This window comes from Enhydra lutris, unplaced genomic scaffold (assembly GCF_002288905.1).
Source record: "Enhydra lutris kenyoni isolate GAN:26980312 unplaced genomic scaffold, ASM228890v2 scaffoldscaffold45, whole genome shotgun sequence".
Lineage (NCBI taxonomy): Eukaryota > Metazoa > Chordata > Mammalia > Carnivora > Mustelidae > Enhydra > Enhydra lutris.
The window spans coordinates 7,369,252-7,390,011 of record NW_019154129.1 but is presented as its reverse complement, the minus strand read 5'-3'; the positions used below and the strand labels follow the sequence as shown (position 1 = coordinate 7,390,011).

The window sequence follows — 20,760 nt, the reverse complement described above, 5'->3', positions numbered from 1 at the left end:
TTCGAATCTCGAATTCAGAAAAGCATCGCACCTCTTCAGAGCAGCATGCTTCATAAAGGTGCCTGGGCAGGAAGGAGCGACCCTATGCCTCCTAAAAGGACTGCATTTCCCAGCTTCCCCTGCGGGGAGGGTGGAGCCTTGTGACTAACTCTGGCCAATGGGCTGCAAGCAAGGCAGGCAGATGTCATTTCCAGGCTGAAGAGCAGGTGTGAGTTCTACCACATCCCTCCCCTATGACATCATTAGCATGGTGCAGCCCCAATTCCTCGAAGTCTCCCACTTTGGACAGATAGAGTGATGGACAAATAATTCCTCTGGATGTTAAACCACTGAGATTTGGGGGTAATTTTTTTTTATCCTTTTATTATTTTTTTTTACTATGGCTAGACAGTCTGAATAATATGCAATAGGAAGTGACTGCAAAGTGAAATTGGAAATCTGGCAAAACAACTGGGGTTGAAGCTGGTTTTTAGAAGTGAAGCTGGAGAGCTCTTCAAAGGGTGCCAAAGGCATTCATCCATGAGGGCTTGTCCCATGTATGACCATGCTTATTCTCACTCATGGAACTCGTTATTATTCCTTCATGGGGATGGACTCTTGTGGGCTCACACAGAGTGACTCCATAAGACCCAGGAATCCCTAACACCCAACCAGGAGCCTTGGCTGCAGAGCTCAGTCTGGGCAGTCCCAGCTGTGATTCTGCACGTCATCAATTAGAAGAACCCAATGAACCAGCTCAGAGATTTTTCCAGTTCTTCTTAAAAGGACAAATACTCTTTTATTGATGCCTGCATCATTCTTTAAAAAAAAATTTTTTTTATTAGAGAGAATGAGTGGGGGGAGGGGCAGAAGGAGAGGGAGAGGCAGACTCCCTGCTGAGTGTGGAGCCAACATGGGGACTCCTCTGGGATCATGACCTGAGCTGAAGGCAGATGCTTAACCAACTGAGCCACCCAGGTGCCCCACACCTGCATCATTCTTAAATGTCATCATAGGCTGCTCCCAAACAGATTTCTGACCTTTGTCAAAAAGCCAACCTCATCGGGAAGGGCTATACACGCCAAGGTGATAACAGACCTCGTATGTTATCCACTTCAGATGACATAAAAGCATATGGACACATAACTAAAACTTTCCAGAAGAGGGGGGAAAGGCTGTAACTCAGTTTTCTCCAAAGTGTGGAACTCAAATGCTATAGGGCATGATTTTTGGTTGGAACATTGGTTGATAAGGCATTAAATAACACTGAACCACGGAGTGAGAAAGTCCTCTTCTAATCCTTCCGAGTCCACCAAAGAAAAAGACCCAGTTTGGTGCTAGCCTGTCTCAAACACCTGCCATTTGAAAAAGAAAAAAAAAGAGAGAGAGAGAAGAGGAGAAGAGAGAAGGAGAGAGAAAGAAAGAAGAAGGAAGGGAGGAAGGAAAAGAAAAAGCAGAACTTTAGGTAGGCCAGTGTAGCTAGAATTTAACAATGTCGTTTAGATTTTACTACGTTCATTTTTAAGGTTCTTTTTATAAGAAGTAAAGCTATTTATAGACAAATTTGAAGTTTTGAAAGTGAGTCATTTAAGAAAAATATTATGTAAATAAAAGGAATGGTGGCCTTTAACGTTAACAAAAGTCCTGAGGCTGGTTCTCAAACACCTAATTCTGGGAGGCACAGCTTTAACACCTGGAATTCCAGACATTAGCAAGGAGCTCCTGCAGAGAAAAGAGTTAAGTTTTTACAAGAGGTCTTGAGTCCAGTGTAAGAGAAAGATCCAGGGGGCATACAAGGGTGGCTACAGATTGGTTTGAACTGGTAGATGTCCAGGAAAATGAGGGCATAGAGAAGCAAATGCCAACTTAGTGCTCCCCCATGATGACGTCTGGACCTCCTGTAAAAACAAAATGGGGGTAAAAAGATAAAACTTGTGCACCTAGGACATTGCTCGTGACCTCATCAGGGGCTTTGGAGGATATCATTCATAAGTAGAAGAGATCCCCTAAACCTTTAAGAGGGACTCTTTGCTCCTGCGTCTTTACACCAGGCGTCTCTTTAGCTTCTATCCCTGAGGCCACTGTCCCACTTCCCTTCCTCCAGGGAACCAGTCTGCAGGTTTGCTGTGCGTCCCACCGGGAATAGGGGCTGGGTGGGAACACTTATTCCCCACTCTTCAGGTTTCCGTGTGGAGGGAACAGCACCAGAGTAGCACTTCTGGCCTCATGCCCCGCCCTTCGCTCCTGATTGGAGGGGGCCCCAGCGTCCACTTTCTGGATTGGTGGAGCTCGGGGGTTCAGGGCGCGCTGCCGGCTGTGCTCTCCGCCACGCCTCCTCCCTCGCTGAGGGCAATGGGAGCGTTTGCTTACGGGGAGCCCCGCGTCTCCCTTTCTTGGGGCGGGGTGTGGAGCCGAGAGCCCGTGCTCCAGCCCGGCTTCTCCCCGCACCGGTACCCTCCAGCATCACTCCCTTTCAGCCGCTGCACCACCTCGCCGGAATGGCCGCCTGCCTGGCGCCGGCCTGTGAGGCCGAAGCCGCGGTCGGCGGCTCGCTGGTTCCCGCTGATGGCCCCTGCGGTCCTCTCCGAACATTCTTCGACTTCAAGCTGCACTGCCAGTGGACATCCTTACGTTTCTTTCTTTCTTTCACGTTTTACCTTTAACTGTTCTCTGCTCCCAAGGTGGGGCTCGAACTCAGGACCCCGAGGGCAAAGGTCGCAGCTCCACCGACTGAGCCCGCCCTGCTCCCCGCTTCCACTCACGCCCCTGCACACTCGCGTCAGTGTATCTGAGGGGCAGAGTCCTAGAAGCGGGGGTGCTGGGCGGAAGGACATGCACCTGCAGCTGACTTTGCTTTTACCCTTTTTGTACTCGGCGAAGCCTCACAGGGTGGTGCTGTGCCATCTCCGTTCTCAAGGTGACCTAGTGCACCCACGTCACCTCTTTGACCCATTCCCGCCCGGAGTTCCGCAGGAAGCGTCATCCTCGCGTCTACACACCAGCCTCCGCCATCTCCTGGGCCCTTCCCAGCGGAACACCCCTTCCCACGACACCACCCCCACCCCTGTGCACCCTCTCTGCAGACCCCGTAGACACACCGGGTCCTGGGCTGGGGGGCGGCATGAACACAGGCCCACCAAACCCAAGGTGGCACGGAACTGAACCCTGCCGTTCACAAAGATTTATTTTCCCTCCCCCAAAAATGACACACTGAATGCCCATCCCTCTTGGTCCCCTTGTCCTTGTGGGCTTCCGGCGCGGTCTCAGTTCCCCAGAGCAGAGTTCCCTGGAGGACTCCCTCCTTGCCACCCTCAGCTGGCTCTCCCTTGCACGGTCTAGGTCTCAGGTCCACACCCCCTCCTCAGAGAGGCGCCCAGATCACCTGCTGTAAAGCACCCATGTGCCCCCCCCCCCATATGGTCTCTCCTGTCCCCCTGGCTTATTTTCTTCCAGGGACTTCCATGGGCTCAAAGTATCTCCTTTGTTCCCACATTCCTCTCTCTCCCCGTTTGCTGCCGTGCTCGGTGCACAGAAAGCTATTTCTCGTCATTCGTAGTTTTAAAAAACACGAAACTGTGCCTGCTCTTGAGAAGCTCAAAGCTCTGATAGACCAGAGGCGGGAATTGAGGGCCACAGCTTGCTGCCATCCCACAGTGAAGCAGAAGCAAGGTCAGGATGGGAGCGTGTCCTGACCTCTCCCACCAATGGCTCTTTTGACCTCACTGGGGGACCCCTCAGAGGACGGGAGACAGTCTGCCAATGTCCGTGAGCATTTCCCAGCAGCCTCTGCCCCGTGCCCCTCAACCCTCCCCAGGCAGACCAGCCGCCGTGCCATTCCTTGGGCCATTTCTTCAGGGGCCGAGCCAGCCCAGGTTCGGAAAGGCCGCCTGGATTTGGGCACGGATCTGGCTGCGTTCGGTGAGCTTTCCAAGCTCCTGTCTAGAAATCAAAGTCTTTTTTTTTTTTTTACAGATTTTATTTATTTATCTGACAGAGAGAGACACAGCGAGAGAGAGAACACAAGCAAGGGGAGTGGGAGAGGGAGAAGAGCAGGCTTCCCGTTGAGTGGGGAAGCCCGACGTAGGGCCCCATCCCAGGACCCCAGGATCATGACCCAAGCCAAAGTCAGACACTTAACGACTGAGCCCCCGAGGGGCCTCTAGAAAACAAGGTCTTAAGACTTGCAGGACTTCTCTCTTAAACATACATTTTGAGGGGTGCCTGGGTGGCTCAGATGGTTAAGCTTCTGCCTTCAGCTCAGGTTGTGATCTCCAGGTCCTGGGATCGAGCCCCGCATGGGGCTCCCAGCTCAGCAGGGAGTCTGCTTCGCCCTCTGTTTCTCCCCCTACTTGTGCTCTCTCTGTCTCTCTCTCAAATGAACGAATAAAATCGTTTAAAAAAAATACGTTTCAATCTACATAATACATGTGATGACAAAGGGGGGGGGGGAAACCCAAAGATAAAAGAACCAAAAGCATGTGGTAAAAAACCACAGCCTCTGCCTACACCCCAGTCCAGGCTTCCGTACACAGTCACTTTTAACCCCTTCAGCTGGGCTTTTCCCCAGAGTTCCATATTTCCAGACAACATTCCTGTACTTCTATTTCCTGATTCCTCTGCCTTAAACACTGATTTCCTGCCCCCAGGGGGAGTTTCTTTGTCACCATCACCCCAACCCCCACACCTGCCCACTCCCTCAATCCCTGCACAGTCTGGCCATCCCCACATGGAACACCGCCCTTGACATTATATGACGATGCAACTGTTGTTAACTACGGAGCACATTGGGGGGCTGTGAGGGCTTCTTCTCTTCCCCGAAGAACCCTTCTTGTCCTTGGCATGGCTAGCTACCTCTCCCACCCCGCAGGGGCTCCGTGGGCTGTCCACACATCTTTAGCTCTCTGCAAAATTGTATCACTCTGAGCCCTCAGTCACTGCACAGCAGGTGCTAAGCAAACGCACTGTCTCGGTTCCAAGCCCGCGGTCGGACGTCCCTTGTGGGGCACCTGATCCAGGCAGGCCCTCTCTTCCAACCTGGTCCCCTCTGCTCCCAGCCTCAGCAGCTGCTACTGAGGACCAGCAAAGTCGCCCTGGACTGGGAGCAGGGCGCGGGAATGCCGGCATGACCCTGAGACATGGAGGAGGGAAAGCAGGTCCCAGCGGCAGGAAGGGGGTGCTCCGAGGGCTCACCCCACAGGACTCTCCAGGATTAAAGGCGGAGCGGCAGTTAATCATGGCATGTCTTGTGTCAGACCTTCACATCAACCCTGTGAAGCTGGCGGGGCAAGGTATCATTATCCCCACTTTACAGATGAAAGGCTGAGGCTCACAAAGGCGTCAGGTGATTTGTCAAGGTTGGCAGAGATGGATTCCAACCCCCGGATTTTCCAACTCGGGCTCCGGGACATTTTCTGCTACCCTCCCTCCTGCTCCCATGTTTATGGCTAATGAAAATCACACGGGGGCCCAATCTGCATCAGGCGAGAGGTCACAGGCAGTGTCGCACCCTTGACCTTCGGCGGGACTTCCCCCAAGCTCTGTCGCAGGCCAGAGGGATCTGGGGAGGCAGCGTCTCTCTGCACTTGCCCGTGAGCCCAGGCTGGGATATGACCAGGGCGTTATTCGAGAGGGCCTGATGGAGAACCGCACATAGGTCTCCATTTGCCTTAAAAATAGTGCTTCCTGCATTTTTGATCCCGGTAGCTCACGGGCCCACTGAAGCCAGCGTTGTCTTTATTGATCTGCTTGGGAGATGGGTCTGGATCTTGGAGAGAGCTTTTCCTTGATCACTGAAAGGATTCATTCAGAAAGTACACAGACTCAGCTCTGTTTGCTACATTTATCCCAACACAGCCCGTTCCACCCGGAAACTCAGGTGGGTCTCGCAGACCCCTCAGCCTCGATTTAAAAGATGCACTGGGAGAACCACAAGACAGTGTCTTGAGACTGAAGGCCTACATGCTCTCCATTCTAGAAAGTACCCACAAAAATAATCACATAAAATAATAGCGAACCCAGGACACAAGAGAACTTAAGGTGCAAAAGAATTTTTTTTTTTCAAAAGGAAAAAGAATCAGGAATGGGCAGAGGAGGAGCAGCGAATGGGTCTCCATTGGCCAGTCCCCTCTGGGAGGACCTGGAGTTGTGGTGGGGGGTGAAGCACCGGGAGGTGACGGTGGGACTCTGGGAATTCCGTGCACAGAATGGAGTATCTGCAGCTCGGTGAGTTTTAAGTTTGGATGGTGGACAGGATGAGGGACAGCACTCCCCGATATGTCCAGACCTCAGGTACCAAACAGGACCCGCCAAAAACTGGCATCTCCTTGCTGGCTCCAGGGAGAGATGCTGTCCTGCTTTGCCTTGGCCCGATGTTTGCCTGACATTGTGTGTGTATGTGTGTGTGTGTTTGTGTGTGCGCACGCGTGTGTGCACACTGTGCATGTCTAGTTCCAAGTGGGGACAAGCCCTTGCTGGTGACTCACCAGCCCTCCCTCCCCTGGGAGCGACACCTGGTTTGCTGCTGATGGTGGGACATCACCATGAGGTCTCGCAGGTGACAAGGAGGTTATGGGGCCCGCCCAGAGCAGAGGAAGGGACCCTCCTCTCCTCCCCTCTGTAAAAACACCGCTCCCCACTGCAGCCCTGGCCTCTGAGGCTCAAAGGAAGGGGCTCTAGCCCTTGCTGGATTCCGTGCTAGGGAACCAGAGAGCCCACCGGCCAGCCTCCCGCGGGGACAACCACGCGGCCCACCCGCTTCCACTCCCACCCTCGGGAGTTCTTCCTACAATTTAAACCACGGCCCATTCTCAGGCTGAGTTGGAGCCCGTTCCTGGAATTGTAAGCAGGGGGACCATCCTGAGGAGTGGAACTTATCAAAACAGACCTGAGAAGTCTGGCGTCTGGAGGTCCGGGGTCGTTGCCTCGACCCAGAAGCACTCCACCCACAGCTCTGACTTGAAAGGCTGAGGAGGCTCCGGTTGAATCCTGGGGGAAGGCCAGGAGGCCCGCTGCAGAGCTGGAGGTGCTCCCCCTGGGCTGGCTGGCAGAAAGCCAGGCTCCTCCCACCACCCACAGTGCTCCGAGGGGCAGTGGCTTTGGCCTTGGTTTTCAGGAAGGCAGAGGTCAGCTCGGCCTCCTGGCCTGGTATCTGGACACCAGCCATACTGGGATATCCAGGCGTCCCAGATGCCCTCGGGCTGGCGGAAGCCCCTTTGCCCTGGGCAGCCCAGCTTTGCGCTCACTGTGGCTGGGGCTTCTGGGCACAGCGCCAACGCTGGGCTGGCGGCAGAAAGGGCAACAGGCGGGACGCTGGGATTTAGCAACGCTCCGGGGCAGAAACCACTGAGGCTGACCCTGACTGTGCAGGCCTGAGTCTTTCCGTCTACTGGAATAATCATGACCACAGCAGCACAGCAGCCAACATTCAGTGCCTCCGAAGCTCCTACTCATTCCTCACCAAAACATTGTGATGTCCGCGCTACAATGAGCCTCATTGAATAGGTGAAGAAAAGGCTCAGAGAGGTTATGCAACGTCCCCAAGGTCACACAGCTAGTAAAGGCTGGATCTGGGACTTGAACCCAGGCAATCTGGCACTAGAGAAACTACCACGTTGCCCACCCGAAATCTTAATTTCTTTTCTGTCCTGGGTCCTAGTCCTTTAAGGTCTGATCAGACGGGTCCGAGATCCTGGGGCCACAGGTGGCTCTGGATGCTGGCCAGCACTGCATAGCTTTACTCTAGGCCCCACAAAGTGAGGCACAGGTCACCCAGAGTCCCCCAGGCTAAAAGCACCTCTCTTCATGGCACGCAGGGTCAACACGTGTCAGTGAGGTGACACCCCCCGTCAGAAGGGTGGGCAAGGGCTATGATCCCCTTTGCAGCCTAGAAGTTGAACTTGGAGGATTTTCCCAGATCATGAAATTAGCAGGTGGCAGAAGCGGGCTCAAACCCCAGCCTTCCGCTCACTGTTTTTAAAATGGAGCGATGACTCCCACAACGAGCACGTATTGAGAACCTACCACGTCCGGGGCCCCGGTGATGCACAGAAGAGTCAGGCAGGCCCGTGTCCCCTGGGCGCGGCCGGGTCAGTGAAGAACACCAGGGCGGGTGGGTACATAAGCCGATGTGACATGATGCCAGGCATGCTGTGAGAACACAGAGGAAGCGGGAGCAGCTCCGCGGGGACAGCATCGGAGTCTTTACGGAGGAAGTGACATCTGAGCTGGGTCTCCAAGGGGAGGGCGGGAGCATGGGGGGTTTGGCAGGAGAGCCATGGGGACGGGCATGCTCGGAGGCCGTGCAGCACAAGGGTGAGTAGGGTGTGTGCAGGGCATGGCCTGGGGCTGGGCTAGAAGCATCATAGGCCTTAGAAGCTTGCACATTGTCCTAGGACCCGCGGGGAGGGGCAGAAGGCTCTTGAGGAGGAACATAGTGAGACCTACCTCGGGAAGAAACGCATTCCACAGTCAGAAGATGGGTTAGGAGGAGGCAAAGGGGGGGCGCCTGGGTGGCTCAGTCAGCTCAGCATCTGCCTTAGGCTCAGGTCGTGATCCCAGAGTCCTGGGATCGAGTCCCACATCAGGCTTCTTGCTCAGCAGGGAGCCTACTTCTCCCTCTGCCCCTCCCCCTCCTTGTGCACCCTCTCTTACAAATAAATAAATAAAATCTTAGAAAAAAAAAAAGGAGGAGGAGAAGCAGGCAGGAAAGGGACAGGTCCCTGGTAAGACAAGAGCAGGAGCTCTCCAAAAGAGTCACAAAGCCTGGCACTGGGTTTGGGAATCGGGGGCCCCAGCATGAGCAGAGCAGATGCTGGTTCCCCTGATGTGCGTGGGTTGGAGCAGGAGGAACACATTTGCCGGGCAAGGGTGAGGGCGACGGCCCACTGGGAGAGCCAAGTCTGGTAACAATGTGGAAATGTGCCCTGGCAATGGGAATATGGGCAGGACCTTCCCTCCAGCGAGAATAGGAGCGGCCAGCAGAGCCCCCCATCCCGGGCATGCAGGTGGGGTATGCAGTCGCACTGGGAAGAGGACTGGGGAAGGGGGCACCAGATAGGGAGAAAGCCTAGAACAGACAATGGGATGCAGAAGCAGAAGCCTCGAGAGGAGAGATCAGAGAAGAAGGCGTTGAGCAAACTTGCTGATGAGAATCTTACTGACGTGAACTGAAGCCTTTCTCTACTCTTCTCCCATAGCACCTGTCCTGGCCTGATGCTACGCTATCGCTGTCATTGTTTACCTGCGTTTTCTCGCTTCCCCTGTGACCGACCCCTTGTATGATGCACAGACAGTCCTCCCAGTAGTCAGAACAGTGCCCAGTTTGTAAACGGTGCCCAATAAATATGTGTCCAAGGGACAGCTCATTGAGCCAGATTTCAAGGAGTTGGGAGAGCTAAGAAGAAGAAACAGAGCTAGACGTTTCTCTCCAGTTTGGTACTGGAAGGAGAAAGAGATACTTATCGAGGGCCGGGAGCCCCTTCCCAAAGATAAAACTCCGGGCCCAGATGGCTTCACTGGTGAATCCTGACAGACATTCAAGGAAGAATAATACCAACTCTATACAAAAAACACCTCCATAAAATCGAAGGGGAGGGTTCTCCCCCACCACACCCACACACCCGCTCTCATTCTACGAGGCCGGCATGACCCTTATTCCAGAAGCAGGCAAGACATCACAAGAAAAGAAGAATGCCGACCAACATCCCTCAGGTTCACAAGCACAAAAGATTTTAACAAAATTTTCACAAATCGAACCCTCCCTTTAAGAAAGAGAATCCAGGGGTGCCTGGGGGGCACAGTCAGTTGGAGTATCCAACTCTCGGGCTTTGGCTCCAGTGGCGATCTCGGGGTCATGGGATGGAGCCCTGTGTCGTGCTCCCACATTCTCTCTCCCTCTCCCTCTGCCCCTCCTGCTCAAGCTCTCTCTCTCTTAAATAAGTAAATAAATCTTAATCCCCCCCAAAAGGGGGGTGGAATCTATTTCCCCACCCACTGAACCCTGGCTGCCCTCGTCAGTCTTCCATCGATAAAAGGCAGTGGAAATGACTTGAAGCCAAGAGGTGTCACACACTTCCAATCTCTCCGCTCAGTGACTGCAGGTTCAAGCCCGGCCCGGCCTGCTAGAGCGTACGAGACTGCACAGAGCCCAGAGGAGCCTTTCCAGCAAAGACCACGCTGGACCAGCCAGCCCCCGGGCCGACCGCCAGCTGGCCCCAGACACGTGAGGGAGCCCAGCTGAGCCCAGCCCACATGGCCCGCCTGCAGAATCGTGAACTAAATCAGCATTTTCTGTTTTAAGCTAGTATGTTTCAGAGTGGCTTGTTACACGGCAACAGCTAACCGGTACAGCGCTTTAACAGATTCCATTCTCAAGGACAGAGATCAGGCCTTACCCATGTTCCTACGCCCAGAGCCCAAGGCTACTCAGCAAATATTTCTTGAATGTCTGCTAGTTCGGGCAGCTTTTGCGGAAGAGCTAATAGCCACCATTCTGCCGATGACCGTGCCTGAGCCCTCAGTTAAAGATCTCCCTGCTGGCTGCTGTCATCTGAGGAGCTCCTTGTAATTATGCCACCCGGCAAACCCACACCCCAGCCCACAGAGGGTTGGTGGTGTCCCTGCGGGCTCACGTGTCAGCCTGGGGGTGAGGCGGATTTGGATTCGGTGGCTAGGGGTGAAGCAGGTGTCAAACACAGGGAGTCACCCGTCCTCACAGCCATTAGGCTGCGGCTGTGTTCTCCTTCACAGAACACTCTCTATCAGTGCCTTTCAAGCAATCCCTGGGGGATCAGTGGCATTCATGATCACAGCTTTGTCATCTCTCCTAAGTGACCAGGAGCTGTCCTTTCCATAAGTGCATTCTGCTGGCAAGTCCGGGACCAGAAATCACTTCCTACAACTTCACCAGGCCGGAGGAACCTTAGACCAATAGGGAATATTTCAGGCACCATCCCAACCCGCCAGGCTTACGTCCATTTTCACAAATCTGTCACTCCTTTTCCCGCCTTCAGAATCTCAGGGGTATCCCCATACCACCCTTGCTCCGACAGGCTTCCTCACCCTTTAAGCTCACATCTTTATAAAAAGAGACCCGGGATCAAGACTCACATGGAAAGTCAGCCTTGCCTGCCATTAATCGAGGGTGCTGGGAAAAAGAACTACAATGAAAACAAAACATGATCAGATGCCTAGCTAGAAACAGTGGCCACTGAAAGCTCATGACCAAGGCCACCTGTCTCTTTTGGCTGAAACAGGATGTCACATGTGTTTAGGAAGTGTTAAAGACATGCCAGCACAGCACTGAGACTTTCTCCTTGGAAGGCTGGGAAGCAACTCAAAAGGGGATGATTTTAAAGGGGTTCTATTTTATGTCATGCTATGTGTCTATTTTCCCTAAAGCAACTGTGATCATCAGTTGTGTGTGTCCACCTGGTTGAGCCACTGTTATTTGTGTGACGGTGTTCTTTGCAAGGGATTGACATCTAAACTGGTGGGCTTTAAAAAAAGCAGATTATCCTCCTCCCACGGTGGGCCTCATCCCATCAGGTGAAGGCATGAATAGAACAGAAAGGCTGACTTTCTCCAAGCAAGAAGGCATTCAGTCCATAGATGGCCTTCAGACTCAAGCTGCGGCATCAGCTCTTCCCTAGGTGTCCAGCCCACCAGCCCACCACGCAGACTTTGCACTCACCAACCTCTATAACAATGTAAGCCAATTCCTTAAAATAACTCTCTCTCCAGATGCACATCCTGAATTCATTCTGTTTCTTGGAAAACCCTGACCAGCACTGCATCTCCCCATCTCGGTTCCCCACCCATACAGATTCACTAACCTGAGAGCTGGCAGGCCAGCTCCTTAACTGGGGGGTCAGGAGGTGGGGAGAGGGGGAAGGACAGGAAGAGAGTCCCTCTGTGAAAGACTCAAGATCAGGGCAGATGCTGAGCCAGCTGGGGAATGAGCCATGGCCATGAACTTGGAATGGCAGAGCACCATTTCCCCGCCAGGATGCCTGGTAGCGGGGGGCAGAGGATGGGCTGGGAAGGAAAGGCCATCCCCCAAATCCCTTTCCCTTCTGACTGGGGCACCTTTGATGATGTGGGGTCTGCAGCTATGACACCATCGAGCCGTGGAATTGGGAAACTGACCCCACGCGATGAGAATCATGAACTCACGCAGTCTCAGTGGAAAGGCGCTGGGTCATCACGCAGCTTCCGCCTGCCCCCTCCTGCATTCTTCTCCCAGCATCCAGTTCCCATCCGCACATGTCCCGGGACTGGCGACCTCACTGCTTCCCGACCCCGCATCTGATTACTGGGCCCTACAATTCAGAACAAGCTTTTCCGAGACTTCATTTGCCTGTCCCCTTCTCGAGGTGAGACTTCATTTGCCCGTCCCCTTCTCGAGGTGAGACTTCATTTGCCCGTCCCCTTCTCGAGGTGGGCAGTGGGATTCTACCACCTATTGGTCCTTAAATAAATCCACTCTCTAACAGAAATAAGTGTGTTCTTAAAAGCTGAAGCGGAAAATCAGCATAATTTGCCACAAATAGAGATTGATTGTGGAAATAAATACCTCTCCCCCGAACCCCCACAAAAGCCCACAAGTTCTGGCTTCGATGCTGCTGTCTGTCAAAGGGCTGAGCTGGAGACCTGCTCTGTCTGGTTGAAGAAGGCACATGAGGTCGGAAAGGCACGAAACATGTCAGCCCCAGCTAAGATGTGCTTGCGGTGGAATCAGAACCGTTGAAAGAGAACTGAAAAGGGGACCACGTTCTCACAAAGTGCTTTAATGCAATTGAACGTTGTGTCCAGAGCCACCCGAAGTCACACAGAAATGCTCGGGTAGCCCCTACCCAGGGGACGGCAGAGCATGCGCCCCCCCCCCCCCCCCGTTCCTTCCATACACGCCCCCCCTCCACCCACTTAGCTGGACCAGCCGGTTCTAGAGCCTTCGATGGGTCTAAGGGGCCCCAGCCCCCGGGAACCTGCTAGAGATGGACAGGAGCCTCACCAGCACAGGCTCCCAAGGAGCCAGCTGGCAGGGACATAAGATGAAGCCACTTGGTGCCACTTTGCATGACAGTCTGGTGGCTCTTCATGCAACTATGGTTACCATGGGACCCCGCAATTCCACTCCCAGGGATTTACCCAAAAGAAGGGAAAACCCATGCCCAGACGGGGACGTGAATGTTGACAGCCGCATTATTCGCAATGCCCAAGAGATGGGAGCAGCCCACGTGGGACAGGCTGGGCCGGGGCTCAGACCAAGCTCCGGGACACGGCTGGGGGGATGCCCTGGGGTGCGGTCCACCAGCCCTGAGGCCAGGAGCATGACTTTCTGGGTGCCTCCAGAGGGGTGGGGGTGGGGGTTCTTGAAATTCTCCGGAGCTAGGGAAGCTGTGTATCGTCAGCAGCCAAAGCTCATGGCATCGGGGTGGAGGGGGGATGCCTACCACGGAGGAAAGGGCACGTGCATGCGTACCCACGGTGCAAGGACACCACTGCTCTCGTTCCTGCCCTGTGTGTCAACACCTGTACTCCACGTGGCCCGACACTGTCTTTACAACCATTAGCTAAAATCGATTGAATCTTTAAATGGGTATTGCTCCATAAAAGGGAAATCAGTACCCCTTGCCAAGGTAATGGTAATGCACTTTGAAATAAACGTGAGCACACCCCAGTTTTGAATGCCTGCTCACGTGCTTGTAGAAACCGTCGCCAGAGGCCCATGGGTGTGCAGACCACACTCTGGGCGTGGCGGTGATGAAGCCACTTTCGGGCTCGGGCCTGGAAGAATGTGACCCCGTGTCACATTGATATAAATGGACACTGACCGTGCCACCCAGGCCTGACCCGGCTCCAGGCAAAGCCAGCTGCAGGAGGGAGAGAGAACAGCTGCCTGGCCCCAGTTATCCCTCACACCCTCCCAATCTCTCCCCTCCCTGCTCACTCCCTGCAGCCTCTAGCTGGCTCCCCGCCCACCCAGGGGGCCCTCCTGCTGGGACTCCTCCCCTGGGGCCGGCTGAGATGCAGGGAGCCCAAGAGGCCGGGTGCCTCCCTCTCTCATGGGACAGAGCTTACCGGGTCCCTACTGCGTACTTAGCTCTGGGCTGGATGCCGGGGGTACCCAGTGAACTCAACAGATGGTGGTCCCTGCATCCATCAACTGTCACCTCCCTTAAGACAGAGGGGTCTGTCCTCCATAAGACAGGTTGGGGGTCAGCAAGCTCATGCCCGGGACCCTGGGGGCATAGATGGCTGACCTTGGAGGAGGAGTGCCCACCTCCCAGACACCCAGCAGAACATCCGTAACAAAGGAACTTTCCTGGCCCCAAAGGCCAGGATTACTTCAAGAGGAGGACACAGATGCAGTACAGAGAGGGAAGAGACGGGATACATCCATTGTAACATGGTCTGTGGGGTCCACGAGGCTTGGATTCAAAGCCAAACACGGCCCCTGGTGGTTTTAAGCAAAAATGTTAAGGCTCCACTCTTCCATCTATAAACGGGAATAATGACAGTCCCTACCTCATAGGTTGTTGTTCATTTTAAACAAGATGAAGGCTATGAAGCCCACGGCCCAGGAGACTGCTTTGCGTCCTACAAATCCTGTCATAACAGCACTGCTAATTATTACTCTTGCTCCTGACAACGCCAGCAGCATGGAAGTCATTTTCTCCTACCCTCAAATTCCAGCCGAAAACACAGGTCCAGACCTGGGTCCTTGTGTGTCTCTGAATGCTCTTCTCAGCTCCAGACTCCCATCCCCCACGGTGTCCTGGACACCCCGCTGGCATTCTCAGAATGGCCCTACTGCAGCCGCTGTCCTCCCTGAGGCCCCCTATGCTGTTCCCAGCTCCCAGGCAGGAAACCCACCCCACCCACGTGGTGTTCACAGCAGGATGTCCCAGGGGCACGCTCCCTGGGGGCTGGAGGGCACCTCGAGGGCTAAGTCCCCATGACTTCAGCCCCCGGCTGACTGCCCAGCCCCCACCCCACCCTCTGTCCGCAGAGCCTCCATCAGGCCACCCCCCAGCTCCTAAAGCTCCCCTCCCCCAAAGCTGCAGAACCCAAGCGGCTTGCAGAATTCAGGGAAGAACATGTTACTATTCTTGAATTTCAGGTATGGAGGAAGCTCGTGAGTCTAGTCTCTGTGGCGTGGACGAGGCTGGAGTCCCTCTGTGCCCGCCTTCCACTGCTGTTCCTCCCCACTGCGTGCCCTGCACCGCGGGCGCCCCTGCCAGCATCTTCTGCCTCTCTTCTCTGTGCCCGGCCGCACACCCACAGCCGTCGCTGCTGGACTCTTCCCAGCCCATCTCCGGTCCTACGGGCTACAGGAAAGCCTCGCCTGCCACACGACCACGGGCTTCCCTGAAACCTCATCTCTCGACCCGGCTCCTGGTACGCATGTCTTTGCACTCATCATCCCCTCACTAGACGGCAGCCTCCTTTAAAGGAGGCTAAAAAAAATTTCCTAAAATTCCCAAGAAAAAATTTCCCTTTGCTCCCTGCACAGAGCTCTTCAATAATAACCATCAAGAGGAAAGCGGGCTAGCCAGCCTCTCCCTCGGCCTTCCCCAAGTTCAAGCAAGCCACTTCTGTCTTCATCAATGCACCAACGTCTCCAATACCTAGAACAACGTCCAAGGTCATCCCAGCAGCAAAATGACCCTCACTAAAGATGGAGATACTCCCTGGGAAGCTGAGGGGCTAGGAGCGGAACACAGGGGCGTCTCTGCAGAGGAGAAGCTTGGGCAAAGAGCTCACAGCTGCTCCTGGATCAGACGCGTTGTCTTAAGTGTGAACTGTTCCGTCCCATATGCTGACTCCGAAATGTCCGTCACTCCAGACCTAAGATTTTTGCCCCGGGTCACTGCGCTGATTCATGAAATCCCCCGATTACTTAAAAAAAGGGTTTTAAAGTTGGGACGCCTGGGCGGTTCAGTCGGTCGAGAGTCCGACTCTTGATCTCAGCTCAGGTCTTGATCTCAGGGTCATGAGTTCAAGCCCTGTGGTCAGCTCCACACTGGGCATGGAGCCTACTTTAAAAAAAAAAAAAAAAAAAAGAAGGATTTTAAAAAAACTTTTAAAGTTGAAAGCATCCACTTTAGTTTCACTCTACCCAAAAGTATCTGGGGGATATTATGGGTCTGGGCGCAGTTTATGTTTTTTTCAAAATAGCAACTGAGAAAAAGACATTAATTGATCACAAGTAGGCAGAGAGGCAGGCAGAGAGAGAGAGAGGGAAGCAGGCTCCCTGCTGAGCAGAGAGCCTGATGCGGGGCTCGATCCCAGGACCCTGGGATCATGACCTGAGCCGAAGGCAGAGGCTTTAACCCACTGAGCCACCCAGGTGCCCTCCACTGCAAATTTTTAAAATTAATTATTATTATTTTTATTTTTATTTTTAAAGGGAGGCCATTTGCCACATAAGCTGGTGATCAGAAGCTTCAGAACAGGAAATCTTCAAAGTGCCTTCTCTAAGGGAGTCTGCACTGAAGGACGGAACTGTCCATCCCTCCATCCTCCATAGCGACAGCTGATGAAGTCACGCGTGTATTTCTCCAGATCACCTTGATGCTGAATGTCACGCTGGTGACCCTTCCCCCAGTTCTAGACGTAGGAGTGCGAGGAAGCTTCTAGAAGCTGAGGTCATCCAACCCGTCCACAGGGGGCGGGAGTGTGGGCCACCTCTTCACCCTCAGTTCCCTTTTAGATCAACAGAAGCCCTGCTTCCCAAGGACGGTGAGGGCCAGAGCAATTCAATTATTCTGGTTAATGACAACTCATTAGGTAGACGAGATACTGCGTGAACAAAACCAACAGTGTCTTCAAATGGGAAAGAGGGAGGGACTCATTTAGCCGGTTCGCCTCCAGCCCCCCTCCTCGCTACATCCTACCCCAGGATGGGCCAACATCCAGAGTCTGCAGCTGTGCCCGAGAGTGACCCAGTGCCCAGTGGGAAGTGACCCACTGCCTAAGCATGGCTTCCTGCCCACCTTGCTCCCATTAGTACGTAAGCGTGGAAACCCAGCATCCCAAGTGGGATCCTGACCCTGGGCACCTGGCCTGGAATCCCAAGGACCAGTCCTAAGCCACTGGGCTCCTGGGCACTGAGTCCCTAGATCCAGATATAGTCCTGGTTCCACTGCCAAACTCCTGGGTGATCTTGGGTGACACCCCCCCCGCACTGTGGGTCTCTCATTGTCAGACTGGGACTTCCTAAGGTTCTCATGCCCTTGAAATCCCCCCAATCTTAGCCCATGGCTGGCCTGAATGCAGAGAGCTCTCACCGCCAGGCCTCCCGCCAGGCCTCACCCCAGGCCTCCACCCAAGGCTTGGCTGCCTGGAAGAGCCCAAGTGACTGGAACAGAGCTCCGCTGGTTCTCCTGCGTCAGAGACACCCCCTCAGCCCCCACCCCGGGTATCAGGTTACTAGCGCAGCACTTTCTCTCCCTGGGTGGCAGCTCGGGCTCTGATATTTTTAGACTCCCCCCTTGGCCTGTCCCTAACGAAAGCCAGATGCGTCTGAACACGATTCCACTCTTTGCCCTCTTTGGGTAACTCCTGCAGGAAGCCAGACTCCATCCCTCCTGGGGCAAGGAGGGGAGCCTCGTCTTCCCGCCACCCCAAACCCCACCCCCATCCTTTCCCAGGACGAGCTGAAGCCAACCTCCAAGAGTCAGGCCTCCAGTCTGTCCACGGCACCAGCTGCCTCCTGTCCCCAATTCCAGCTGCTCATGCCAACTGCCTACTTTCCTAAGCCCTGCCATGCGTCCAGAGCCAGTTTTTCCTCCCAGGAAGCTCGTCACGGACTTTCACCTGCCTCCTCCGGGAGGGTTCTGCTCCCCAGTCCCAGCGCCTGGGACCCCAACCTCCCTTTGTCACCCCTTTGAGGGATGGCTGCCACCACCCTGCTCTGCAGCTCCCCGTGGCCTGTGTCAGAGGCCCCAGCTGTCCACAGAGCTGGACAGTGGCCACAATCCAACGCCATCCCATCTGGCCTGGAAGGGCATTTCTATATTTTTGTCTCGACAGACTTCCCCTCCCGGTCGTGTCTGGCCAAGGTTACTATGGCATAGGGCTGGCCTCTGCTGGGCTCCCCATCCACCCGGAAGGCGGCAGAGCCGGACAGGAGAGTCCCCAGGGATGAAAATCGGGCGGTCGAGTCAACCTCTGAATCACCTGTTGCCGTAAAATGGAGAGTCTGTGCGCACACGCACGTGGGTTGAGCTTCTGCCTGGAATAGCACAGGCGAGGCAGAGAAAGGAAACCTAGGCGAAACTTTTGCTTCCACTCCAGGAAGAGAGGGCCTTATAAAACACGCGTGTGTGCGGGGCGGGGTGACCAAGCGGATATGTCCTGCGCTTACAGTCACATGCCGGGGGCCCTGCTAGCCCCTCGTGAGCTGTGCCATGGACGCGGGACCACGCCAGCCAGACACGGTGCCACCTCTCCCCCTGGGTGAGGTGCTGCAGCAGCCGCCCCAGAGCGTCCCCACCAGGCTGGCCACCTCTGTGCCTTCCACCACCAACACCGGTCCCCAGGTCTTAGGTGAATCTCAGTTTCCCCACTTTGGGGGCAGAGGGGGCTCCAGGCTATGTGGCCCGCTCTCAGACTCTCACTCCCACTCCCCAATTCCTGGCGGGGGTGGAGGCCGCGGATCACAAATCCCTTAGTGGGAAAACAGGTTTGGCGCCTTCCTGCCACCCCCATGCCCCTCCCTCCACTGTGGGCTTGGCATCTGCCAAGGCCCCCCTGGGCATCTGGGCCCTGGTTTCTCCAGAAGTTTCTCCCCCGCATTCCAGGAAACCCACCAGGGCATTGCCAGGTGAATAAAGGGAAGGCTTGGGGAGAGGCTCATGGGGGTTCAAAGTCTGGCTCTTGGTACTTACTGGCTCAGTGATCTTGAGAAACTGACTTCATGTCTCTGGCCTGGCTCTCCCCACCTGCCACCTGGGAGTGGGGATGGAGGCAGCTGGGTGAGGCTTCCAGAAGGGGAGAGCGTGGGTGCCCTGCACACTGCCAGGTGCCCTGCAAATGCTCCATTAGCTTTGGTTTTCATCTTGGTCCCTTCTCGACTCCTGGGGAAACCTGGGCTCCTGCCCCATCCTCAGCCTCCTTCCACTTCCTTATACTGAGGCCAAATTCTGGGCAGAGGTGACCTGCAGCGGTCAGTACCTCTGGGAGTCCTTACTAATTCAGACGGAAGCAGGGAGGGCACTGGAGACTTCTTTATTTCTTAAATTGTGGTATAATATACATGACCTCCTATCAATCATTTAACCACCTGTAATTGTAGATTTTACGTACATTAAATACATCGAAAATGTCACGTAACCATCATCACTCTCTACATCCCAAATGTTCTCACCCAACAAAAACTCCAGACCCAGTAAGCAATAACTCCCCACCCCCTGCCCCAGGCCCTGGTAACCTGTACTTTCTGTTTCTGTCCCTACAAATGTGCCCTCCTCAGTGCCATCAGCAGGATCACACAGGATCTGGGCTGCAGGTTTCTCAAACCCTTCACTTCTCCTCTGTCCGTCCCTTTTCAGGCTGGTCTCTCCACAGCAGACACAGCCAAGGGTAAACACCGCCCCCCCCCGCCCCGCCCTACACACACATCTTTGGGAGGATGTAGTGAAGCTTTTCCCAAACCTGAAACTGGGCTGTCTGCCTCATGCCAAAATAAGGTGTTGGGTTCTTTGCCCTGCGGGGTGTCTGTCCTATCCAAGTACCCTCCACTGGCCCCTGGTTATGTTCCCCTGCCAGCCCCAAATTAGGACCTCCCTGGGGGTGAAGCTTAGGACCCTGGATTTGGAGAGTGTATAGTCCCTCTATACATGAGCTCTGGCCTCCCCTTTCTCTGGAATCCACGCTGGGGTCTTCAAACACCCCCCCCAACCCCAACCAGAGTGGGGAGCGAGAATCAGTCATCCCAGCGGCGTCCCCAGGCTCCTCCAGCGCTCCAGACCTAAGGAAGTTGCTCCTCATCGCTGGGGGGCGCAACGGAGCCGCCGCCGGGGCCGAGGAGGGGACCCGCCGGTCCCGTCCGCTCGGTGAGGCTGGGGACCCTGCGTCGAGGCGCCTGGGACCTTTCCGCGACGCCGGACTGCCCTGGACTCCGAGAGCCCTGGGAGCTCGGCTGGCGGGGGCGAGGGGAGCCGCCCTGACTCCTCCCCAAACTTTTCCCGCCCGCCTCGGCGCAAAAGGCGCAGGAAGCAGTCCGGGGGGTGGGAGGTGGAATTCGGGGTCCGGGGCGAACTCGGCACAGTGGTCGGGGGACGTCCGCGCCCTGGTCGTCTGGCGGAGGACCGGCGGGTTTTCGGTACGGATGGGCCTCGGCTCCTCCCTACCCGCCCCCCCCGCACGGCAGAGACCCACCTCCGTGGGTGCGGGGGCTCGCGGCCCGCTCCCCAGGGCGCACGCTGCTCGCAGCCCCCCGACGTGGCCCCCGAGCCCCGCGTCCTGTGCGCGCCACGCGGGGAGGGCGAACCCCACTCACCAGGCGCTGGCGGCTGGACGGACGGACGGGCTGGGGCGCGACGCGCGGCCACCGGGCTGTTTTGAAGCTCTGGCTGGGACTGCGCGCTCTCCCTCCTCCCTCGCCGTGGCGCGGAGCCTCCTCCCCGAGTCCCCTCCTTCCCGGATCCCGCCTCCCGGGGCGTGATGTCAGGGGCAGGGAGAGCCGAGTGGGAGGGACGGCGGCAGGCGGGAGGGGGACGCTGGCGGGAAAGGCCGCAGCCCCGGGAGCGTCCCCGGTCCCCCCTTGCCGCCTCC

At 55.4% G+C, this 20,760-nt stretch overlaps 1 protein-coding gene across 1 annotated transcript in view; it reads right to left on the bottom strand.

Annotated features, from left to right (window-relative positions):
* Positions 1–20,541, bottom strand: part of LOC111156062 (epithelial membrane protein 2) — a 28,462-nt gene extending 7,921 nt beyond the window's left edge. Inside the window, exon 1 of the mRNA XM_022516645.1 lies at positions 20,486–20,541. The gene's annotated coding sequence lies outside the window, so the exon portion shown is untranslated. The remainder of the gene's footprint in view (positions 1–20,485) is intronic.
* Between the last annotated feature and the right edge of the window lie 219 nt (positions 20,542–20,760).